General features: G+C 39.0%; 1 long non-coding RNA gene across 1 annotated transcript; it reads left to right on the forward strand.

Annotated features, from left to right (window-relative positions):
- The first annotated feature begins 5,683 nt into the window (after positions 1–5,683).
- LOC133409327 (uncharacterized) lies at positions 5,684–10,885 on the forward strand. Its single transcript, XR_009769387.1, has 2 exons — positions 5,684–5,870; positions 10,711–10,885. It is a non-coding gene; the product is annotated as an uncharacterized LOC133409327 (long non-coding RNA).
- Positions 10,886–11,380: the final 495 nt, after the last annotated feature.

Here is an 11,380-nt window from a genome sequence, read left to right on the forward strand (position 1 = left end):
TAAATAACGGAGGGAAGTCTGCTCTGAATGAAAAGGCTGCCTCCTGTTGGTAGGTCGGCGAAGTGCATGTTCACAACGGACCACTAGATGTCCATCTTTGCTCATGCTTAGCATGGTCAGGTCAACACACGAGCCTGCACTTCAATGTTTTTTGAAAATGATGTTGGATGACATTACACTTTGAAAGTATGTAATCGTTTGATGAAAGCATAGCATGAAACCAATAATTATTTAAGAGGGACACTTTTTCAATTGGATGTTTATTGATTGTGTATTACAAATTTCACTTTATTTAATTTAATTAGTAGTTAAATACACGGCGCATCATCAGAAAAATATTCTGGAAATAAAATGAAAATAAAACATCCATCCATCTTCTACCGCTTATCCGAGGTCGGGTCGCGGGGGCAGTAGCTTTAGCAGGGACGCCCAGACTTCTCTCTCCCCAGCCACTTCATCCAGCTCTTCCAGGGGGATCCCAGGCCAGCCGAAGGACGTAGTCTCTCCAGCGTGTCCTGGGTCGTCCCCGGGGGCTCCTCCCGGTGGGACGTGCCCGGAACACCTCACCGGGGAGGCGTCCGGGAGGCATCCGAATCAGATGCCCCAGCCACCTCATCAGAATCAGAATCAGAATCATCTTTATTTGCCAAGTATGTCCAAAACACACAAGGAATTTGTCTCCGGTAGTTGGAGCCGCTCTAGTACAACAAACAGTCAATTTACAGAACACTTTGGGGACATAAAGACATTGACAAAAAACAATTGTGCAAAAAGATGCAGAGTCCTCTAGCACTTAGAGCAGTTCGAACGACTAATATTGCAATAGTCCGGTGCAATGACCATTGTGCAAAGGGCGCTGAGACTTCAAGGAGTGTATGCGGTTTAAAGTGACGAGTAGTGCGATCATCTGGGACAATGTGGCTCCTCTCGATGTGAAGGAGCAACGTCTCTACTCTGAGATCCTTGCGGATGACTGAGCTTCTCACCCTATCTCTAAGGGAGAGCCAGGACACCCTGCGTCGCAAACTAATTTCGGCCGCTTGTATCCGGGATCTCGTTCTTTCGGTCACGACCCACAGCTCGTGACCATAGGTGAGGGTAGGAACGTAGATCGACCGGTAAATCGAGAGGTTCGCCTTTCGGCTTAGCTCCTTCTTTACCACAACGGATCGATACAAAGTCCGCATCACTGCAGACGCTGCACCGATCCGCCTGTCAATCTTCCGTTCCATTCTTCCCTCACTCGTGAACAAGACCCCAAGATACTTGACCTCCTCCACTTGGGGCAGGATCTCATCCCCGACCTGGAGAGGGCACGCCACCCTTTTCCGACTGAGGACCATGGTCTCAGATTTGGAGGTGCTGATTCTCATCCCAGCCGCTTCACACTCGGCAGCGAACTGCTCCAATGAGAGTTGGAGGTCACGGCTTGATGAAGCCAACAGAACCACATCATCTGCAAAAAGCAGAGATGCAATACTGAGGCCACCAAACCAAATCAAACATAATTAAATTAAATTAAATTTCATTACAAAAAATAAACTCCATATAAAAAAGGAAGGGGAAAAAATGAAAGTTTATTTGAAAATAAGATGAAACTAAATCCCCAATAATGAAAGATAAATAAAATTGCTTTTAAATTAAAATGAAACACTCAAATAAAAAATTATAAGTAAAAGTAAATAATTAATTAATTAATTCAATGTAAAATTACCCACCCCCTCAAAAAAGTGATTCAATTTCAAATAAAACAGAAGCTGAAAAGAAAAGTCAAATAAAACAAATGTAAACACTGTACAGCAATAACCAGCAGCACACATTACCCTTAGGTGATGGGATTTTTGAAGATGAATGGAAAAGGGGGACGGTGATGAAGAATATTCAGGAATTTAATTAGATTATCTACGTATTATGTTGAATTATGCATTGTGCACTATATTGAAGGTATTACACTGCAAAGGTTTTATCCAAAAGGGCCATATTATGGGAAATTGACTTGATTATTTGTTTATTATGAAATCAGTTGCTTGCGCACCCATTAAGTGTGACTAAAAAAAAAATATATATATATATAAATATATATATATATATATATTTAATTATCTTGCCTATTTCTGAAAATGTGTCTGTGAGCAAGCCCTTCTGCATTTTCACCCTACCGTTACGTAACAGTAAATAATAACAGTTGCTGGGATTTTCAGTCTATTTGTGTATAGTGACCACATACACACAGTGCAGTGTATGAAATGATGCCTCGACAAATTGAAATGTTTTACTTGTCTTTAAAGGAACTCATTTTTTTTTACCCACAAGTTTCCGCAAGTACTGTAGAAGCCAGCAGCCAGCCACGGCAAACACTTATTGGCAAGAGGTTTAGAGCCGAACCACTGAGCAATGCAGAGGAGAAGAAAAGCTGGAACGCACACACTCGCTGGCGAGTTCCAGTCCACTGTTACCCATGACCTTGCCGGTGAGATCTGTTACGTACACTTGGTGGCGAGGAGATGAGAGGCAGCCGCTAAGTCTTTGGAGTCACTAAGTTCAGGCTTCTACATCAGTTGTCATTAGAATGAATGCTCGAGATTGGCCCGGCAGTATATGGGGCTGGGCTCCCTTTCAGCAAGACAGAAAATAAGTTGTATAAAGGGTATTATAATTCTTGATCCTTGGCATATATGACACCTGGGAACTGGTTCAAGTTGTGAGCAAAAAATACATTATAAAGTGGTATCTCCACTTACGAGTGAGTTTTTCGGGATATGAGTCGTTGCTCGTCTGATTTTCTTGCCCTGAGTTGCTATAGCAAAAATTTGAGTTATGAGCGTCAAGCTGTTTCTTGCCGCTCACAGTCAAAGTTTGCCGTAAAACTAAACATAAACCAAAAAGATCTACACATTGTGTATTTACCAAACCACATTAACTTTGTCAGAAGGAGCAGCACAATACTCATTGAATTGTCCTGCTTGACAAAGTGTTGAATTCTTTACATCGGATTTGATGATGTTCTTACTGTTATGTTTTTTTAAAGCACAATACTGGAGAGTGCTATTTTTATTATTATTTTTTTTTAATTAAAAACATGTTGCCAAAAAATTGCGGCCATTTCTGGGGTCCTGGAATGGATTAAACTCTTAAATTAAGGCACCACCGTATTGAAGTCCTGGTGTTGTTTCGATCATTGGAGGGAGAGTGGTGATACAGAATATTTACAATTAATTTGTAATTTAGTGGTGCTCACTGCTGAGCTTGTCGCCAGGCAAGATAAATGTCATTTGTTTTGTACATTTTAATACAATTTATCGGAAAGAGAAGCATAACACATTTTGGGAATGTCTACGACTAAACCATCCATCCATCCATTTTCAACACCGCTTATCCTGGTTAGGGTCACGGGACGCTGGAGCCTATCCCAGCTGGCTTCGGGCGAAAGGCGGACTACACCCTGAACTGGTCGCCAGTCAGTCGCAGGGCACATATAGACACGGACAACCCTTCGCACTCACATTCACACCGTCACTGAGTGGGAACTGAACCCACGCTGCCTGCACCAAAGTCAGGCGAGTGTACCACTACACCTAAACCATTAAATTTGATGAAGATTATTTCAATGTTGAGCCACAGCAAAAGAGCAATGGACATATAACCCTATTAATTTCTGAGGGAAGATGAGTGATTTTGATACAGCAGCACCTCTAGATACACATTAACAGAAATATGCAAGTTGTCTGGTGTAAACCTGCCCTTTTTACAAAAAAAAAAAATATATATAAATTGCTGTATTTTTGTTAAAATATTACATTTTGAGCAAGTACTGTATGGTTATGTACTTTTCTAGCTTGTTTAAAAAGGACATAGAGTCCCAAAAAAAAAATCTCCAATTTTAGGGTGCTGGGATTTAGTTTAGGGGTTAGGAAAGCCTTTGGATACGAGCACTCGATGTTGGCAGTCAACTCAACTCAACTCACTTCACAGCATGCAGCAGTTTGGCAGATAGTGAACAGTTCTTCAAAAAATTCCTTCACACTGTTTAATGCCACTCCCAGTTGACCTTTATTGTCAAAATAATCATAAAGTGAATTGCATGTGTATTTAAAACAACCACATACAGGTACATAGCTTTGCATTAGGAAAGTCAGTTTAGCTTGATGCTAACAAACAATAGAAAAGACTTAGGGCTTACCAATAACCTCAGTTACAAGCCTTTAAGCAACGGATATTTGAACACAAACAGTGGAGCAACACATAGGCAGACTATATAATAATACTCACAGGCATATATTCTTTATCCTCTACAGAGGCGGGTAGTAACACGCTACATTTACTCCGTTACATTTACTTAAGTAACATTTTCGATAAACTGTACTTGTCAGAGTACTTTGAATGCAACGTACTTTTTACTTTTACTTGAGTATTTATGTGAAGGAGGATCGAAACTTTTACTCCGTTACAATGATCGCTACTGTTATTTATGCATTCTTGTATGTGCGCGTCTATTTTTGGACTCCATCTTCGATTTCCGCATCGGGCGGCCGTTGCGCCGGGATCACTAATGTCATTTGACTCCAATTCACCAATCAGACGACACGAGGCAGTCACATGACCACGCACGTAGCCTTCGCGAGCCAATCAAAATGCCTCATTTTGGGGAAAAAGAGCCGTGCCACTATTTTACAGACTCCAAAAAAAAAAACAACAGCTTTGTCATGCAGCTCTTAAATTGTGACTGCACAAACTTGGATATTTCAGCCCACTTCTAACTTGAGAAAACCCCTTGCGGAAAATTACAGATGTTTTTGCTGTTGTTTTGGCAGTGAATGAGGCAAAATTAGCAAATGCACACACAATCACTAAGTCTGGTCAGCAAACAGCTTCTTCATGAAGTCATTGAAGTGAATAAAGCAAATAATGTTTCTGTAGGGCCCAATCTATGTTCTCTTGTTTTTTTAGCAGTTAAATATTGAAATGATGGCAGGTGTGTGTCAACTCCCATATATTAGTTTTTTCAATTTGATGTTCATGCTCTGATTTAAAAAAAAAAAATCAGAAGTTACTCACAAATTACTCTTCACTTGAGTAGTTTTTTTCATTTAGTATTTTCTTACTCTTACTCAAGTAAATATTTGGATGACTAATTTTTACTTTGACTTGAGTCATATTATTCTAAAGTAACAGTACTTTTATTTGAGTACAACATTTGGCTATTCTACCCACCTCTGATCCTCTCCAGTAAACAACTAATATTAGAGCACGTGACTGAGGAATGTCTCAATCTATAGCCGTCTGTTTGTACTATACTGCCCCCAGGTGGCCAATATGTCCACAACAGAAGGAGCAGCACAATGTACATTAAATTGAAACAAAACATTTTTGGAAAACAACGGTTTAATCCTTTACATTCTATTGATTATGTTACAACTATTGTGTTTTTTTCCATAAAGAACAAAATTACAGAGTGCTATTTTCCTTATTAAAAACATTTACGGATGAATATGTAGTCTGGGGAAAGTGCAAATCCGCTGATTATTGCATACTATAGTCAAATCTAGATGAGTAGATGTATCCTTCGCATTCGTTCCCCGCTTCCTCAGCTGAGGTTGGGTGAATCCCAGCTCAAGCAGAAGAAATTGTGCAGCAGCAGCAGCAGCATCCTATATTTAGAGCTCCCGCCGTTTTGATCATCTGAGCCTCACCGCTCGCTCTCCATTCTGCAGCACCCCGCCTCACTATATATGGACACCATCCATCCATCCATCCAGCCAGCCATCCATCCATCCATCCATCCATCAAGCCAGCCAGCCAGCCATCCGTCCATCACGTGTTTGGCCTGCATGCATTACTCCTATGTTTTCCGTGTGGGCCACAAGGAGGAGGTATGTATTTTCATCATCCTGTTTGCATGCATAAAAGGCAACATAAACACGCTCGGATGACAAAAAGTACCTTGTGATCTCTACTGTGCGGAGGTTGCATATCTCTGCTAGATTCATAATTATTCCCTGCAGTTGAACACGCTGTTCTCAGTTAACTCTCGGGGAAGCACACAGATGCGCGCGCACACACACACACACACACACAGCGTAATCCCAAAACGACGACTAATTCAATTACAGAAAATGAAGGCCTCCTTGTACACCGTCTAGACTCCGCTCACTCTATTATTCAACATTTTGATTAAAACGAGTATCTGCCGTGCACATCTGCCGTTTGTGTTTATTAGACTCTGCCATTATTGCCTCCAGTTGAATTGTCTGTACATAATGGTGCTACTTAGTTTTTTTCTCGGAAAATTACACATTTTACTTGAAATACTACAACTTTTTCTCATAAAAATTATTACTTAAACCTCGTAAGAAATGTTTTCTTTTAAAATTACAAAGTACAAATTTTAATGTTTTGCTTCGGATATTTGACTTCATTTTTGTAAAATTATTCTGGCAAAATAATGATAAGAATTCTCCAAGTATTATACATTTTTCTCGTTATGTGATTTTTTTCTCATGTAATTACTTAATTCCTGAAAACCTGCGAGTAAAAAATTTAACTTTTTCTCTTAATACGGCAATGATAATTTTATTCTTGTAAACGTTTGACTTTTTTTTCATAAAATATTGAGTTGTTAGGCAAAATTATAACTGTTCTTCTAAAATTACTTGTAAAATATATATTTTTCCTCATCATAATGTAATATTACAACTTTTTCTCATGTTACAACTTTTGAAATTGCAATTTTATTCTTGTAAAATTAAGAAATTTTGTATAAAAAAATTAACTTTAATTCAGAGCACAATTTTCTCATATGATTTTTTAAAAAATCTTTAATACTGGACTTTTTTTTGCATAAAATAATTTTATTGTAAATGTTTTAGTATTTTTTTTCTTGTAATATTAATTCTGCAAAAAAAATTTTTTTTTAAATATTAAATGGATAAGCATTACTGAAATTTGTGGAAAACAATAGTGCGCAACAAGATAGAAAACACACACATTTTACACCATTTTAGTTGTACACTTTGTTAACTTACTTTCTTATCCACAGGTTGCATACAATTGTATTGTGTTCAATGTAAAAATGTGAAATATTTTGCTTAAGCATTGTGCTTGTATTTTTTTCCTTAACTGCTACACGGTGTTTTACTGTGGTGCACACCGGCATGACTGCAATCATCCTACTGTGCTCATTATTCTTGAACACAAAGTGTATACTTAATGTAACGCTTCTCTTAAAATACTGCTACAACAACAAAAAAATGAACAGAGGCTAAATTGGACAAGTCTTGGCATGAATTCAACAGAAGAAAGTGCTTTCAACACAGACAGTGCGAGGAGAAGGAAGTGGGAGGAGGTATTATTAGTGACGAGAGAGAGCTCAGGTAACTCGAAGGCACCACCGGGAAATAAATTGGTTGAGGCCTCCATGTTTCTCGTCAATAATGAGAGCATGCTCTCTGCACAAGCTGACAAAGTGACAAGCCCCGGCTGGCTCCCTATTTCAAAAATAGCTGCCGGCCTGCGACCACAGCTATGAAAGACTGTCCAGCAGGGCCGCTTCATGCTGTAATATTTAAAGAAAGCACAACCTTGTGATCAATATCTGCCCCCATGATATGTAAACTCTTTTGGAGTGAAGCACTTTATTCTTTTCTATCATTGTGTTGTTTTTTTGTTTTTGACATAATATCGTTTTTTTAGGTGGTCGACTGGTTAGACATGCATGCAAAACATGCATGGTAGGTTAATTGAAGACGCTAAATTGCCCGTAGGTGTGAATGTGAGTGTGAATGGTTGTTTGTTTATGTGTGCCCTGCAATTGGCTGGCACCCAGTTCAGGGTGTACCTCGCCTCCTGCCCGATGATAGCTGGGATGGGCTCCAGTACTCCCACGACCCTCGTGAGGATAAGCGATATAGAAAAATGAATGGATGGATGGACAGTTGCTATTATGTGTGTTGTTATGTTTTGTAAAAAAAATTCAGTTGTGTTTTCTCACAAAATATAATGTGTGATGAAAGTATTTTGTGAAAAAATAGAACATTTTATGGCAAACCGTTTTTCTGGCAAACTATAGTGTTTGTGTCTCCATAGCCTCATTCACTGTGGCATGTGGCCTTCATTGAAATCCTCTCATTCAACCCCTCAAGCCGACCAATCAGAGAGCTGCGTCCCTGCACAAAGGCCACCCACTGCTCTTTGCGGTCCTCTATCTCGCCAGTTAAATATTTTTTTTTTTGCACTATTGCAGGATGAATGGAATCAGAGCGGCAAAGCACACAGGCAGGAAGATGAAGATGAAAGGAAAATACTGTATGTCAGTGATGTACGAAACATATAAAGGGAACTACAGCAAAAAGTGGAGAGCAATTTCTGGAAAGTGCTTTGTATTACACGTGCTCAACGCTTGAATATTTTCATCATCTAGAGACACAAAAATACACTTTTCTCCTGCCGAGTCGCGAAACAACACAAATTAAACTCATAAATCAAGGCCCCTCTGTATTGCGTTTTTGTGACAAAATCTAAAATACTTTTGTGACAAAATATAGAACAATATTATTGTGACGAAATGTAGTATTCCATGTGATAAAGTATAGTGTGCTGGGCAACATAATATATCATCTTTGTGACAAAATAGACAGCTTTTCTGTGAGAAAATTTGTCTTTTTCTTACAAAAATTCTGTTTGTGCAAGTTTCAACTCGATTAGTGAAATGGGATTGTGAAATAATTTCTTCAGGCTTCTGACGGTTAGGCATTTGGGAACCACCTGTTGCTTTGGCATGCACTTCACAACCTGAAATGCATTGCACATGTTGACCGATTCTTTTCTTCTTTTTTTTTTACCCTTGAGAGTGAAAAAAAAAATATTTTTAGAAAAAAATATTTAGAATAATTTATAGCTAAAGATAAAATAACAGTGTGTCAACAGTACAAAGGGATCCCTAATTAGTTAATTCCTATTCTAGTGATTTCCTGCTATGCCGTGTCTAAACATTTATGACACAGTACACACAGTAACAAGTTTTCACAAGACACCCACGCACATGCGCACTCTGGCTTCAACTTTGCTGTGTATTTTTAAACTCCTGTTATACAATATCAGTCTGAGTATTTTCCTTCCAGAAAAAAAGCTGTTAGTGTTACAAAAATAAAGCCGTACTTTTAGAAGAGAATGTAATATTAAGAGAAAAGCTGTTTATTTCAGAATAAAGTCATACGTCCCTGATAAACAAATCTGAACATTTTGAGGAATAGTTGATTGTAAAATGTGTTTAAGAATGAAAGTGGCACTTTTGTCTCAGAAGAAAAGAGTTGTAGAAGCAGAAAGTCCATTTCCATTTTCTGTACCGCTTATCCTCACAAGGGTCGCGGGCGTGCTGGAGCCTATCCCAGCTATCTTCGGGCATGAGGCGGGGTACACCCTAAACAGGTCGCCAGCCAATCGCAGGGCACATATAAACAAACAACCATTCACACTCACATTCACACCTACGGGCAATTTAGAGTTTTCAATCAACCCACCATGCATGTTTTGGGGATGTGGGAGGAAACCGGAGTACCCGGAGAAAACACAGTCAGGCACGGGGAGAACATGCAAACAATGGGCCGAGATTTGAACCCCAGTCCTCAGAACTGTGAGGCAGATGTGCGAACCAGTCGGTCACCGTGCCGCCAAGAAGAAAATCATCATTTAAAGAAAAAGTAATACATATTATGAGAAAAACAACAAAGAAAACCAATTAGAATAATTCAATCATAATTTGATGGGAAAGGGTTCTAATTTAACAATAAAGTCATAATTTTATGTAAAAAAAATATGATCTTACAACAATAAAGTTGAAATTTTATAAGAAAAGGTCAACACCACGAAAGGGAGTCTCCTGGTTGTTGCAATACACCAGAGGGATCTGTGATGGCCTGAAGTGCCAGGATGTGGCAGCCATTTTGCATTCACATAATAGCAGACAGCAAAATAGATGCTGTTACTTCTGTGTGCCTGTATGTACGGATTATTGAAAGTGTCAGAACAATTGTACTTTACTGTTTTTATGGATAAAGACAAGACTGTAAAAAGTTTAATGAGTAGTTAGGATCGTTTATGCACTTGTATCTGCAGAGTTTGAAGGGCAACACACACATTGTGCAACTCATTTCAACTCACATCTTGCTATGAAGATTTTTATGCCTTTACCATGACCTTGACTTTACTATCATGGTATAAAATTTTCAATCAGCAATGATTTTTTTTCGAAAACGGGACTTTAAGCAAGGCTGTTTCATAATGGAAGACATTTACACATATACAACCAATTAAAAAAACATTTCTAAATTAGAAAAAAATATTTTTTGAAGTTTCTTTACCATTGTTAATAGAATTACTGTATATGAAAATGGCATTTCATGTCAGGGCTGCTGTTTCACCACCCTGAGTCCAGCCTTTGTGTGTGCGTGTGTGTGCGCGCGAGTGTGTGTGTTTGTGTGTGTGTGTGCGCGCGTGTGCGTGTCATGAGTGCTTTGCAGGGTTGATGTGTTGGAGTCTAGCAGCTGCATCTGATCATCCTAATTACACCTGACTACTCTTAAGACACTGTTGAACTCCAACTCGTCGCCGGACTATTTAACGCTCTATGTCGAGTTCATAGCCTTGCCGTCCACCTTTTGCTTCCCAAAGACCTCGTAATTTTATCTCTAACCCATTCTTGCTCTTTGTCCCCAGTCTGCCATCTGCCCTTGCTCCCTGCAAACCAGCGCTCACCTCTTGTGGCCCACCGACAACCCGGACTCATACCCTACCAGACTGGTCCTCCTTGGAACCCTGCTAATCCCGAATCTAGTTCTCGGAGCCCTTTTTGTTTGCTTCCAATCTACAATAAACATTTGTTCACAAACTACCCTCCCTCTCCTCTCTGCCTTTGGGTCCAACTCGCAACCTGAAACCTGACATTTCATATCTATCATCCATCAATCTATCCATTCATGCACTCACCCTACCATATATCAATCTACAGAGGGATGTGAAAGTCATTGTCGTTCAGGGGCCACACGAAGCCACTAAAATCTTACCATACCAGAAAAAATAATAATTACGTGTTTGAATGCAAATCAAATCAAATACATTTGGAAAATCTTTATATTTCATACAATTTTTAAATCATTTTACAAAAGAACCTCAAATTTCTTGAGAATAATTTGCTTCAGTTTGTCATCTACAATGTGTGTGTATTAACTTACCACAGTGATTGTATTTTAAGGCACAAAACTTTAAGTCACAGCTATTTGGATCTGAAAAATATACAATCCCAATTCCAATGAAGTTGGGACGTTGTGTTAATTGGGACTTTGTGTTAAACATAAATAAAAACAGAATACAATGATTTGCAAATCAT

The sequence above is a fragment of the Phycodurus eques genome, chromosome 10 (assembly GCF_024500275.1).
Source record: "Phycodurus eques isolate BA_2022a chromosome 10, UOR_Pequ_1.1, whole genome shotgun sequence".
NCBI lineage: Eukaryota > Metazoa > Chordata > Actinopteri > Syngnathiformes > Syngnathidae > Phycodurus > Phycodurus eques.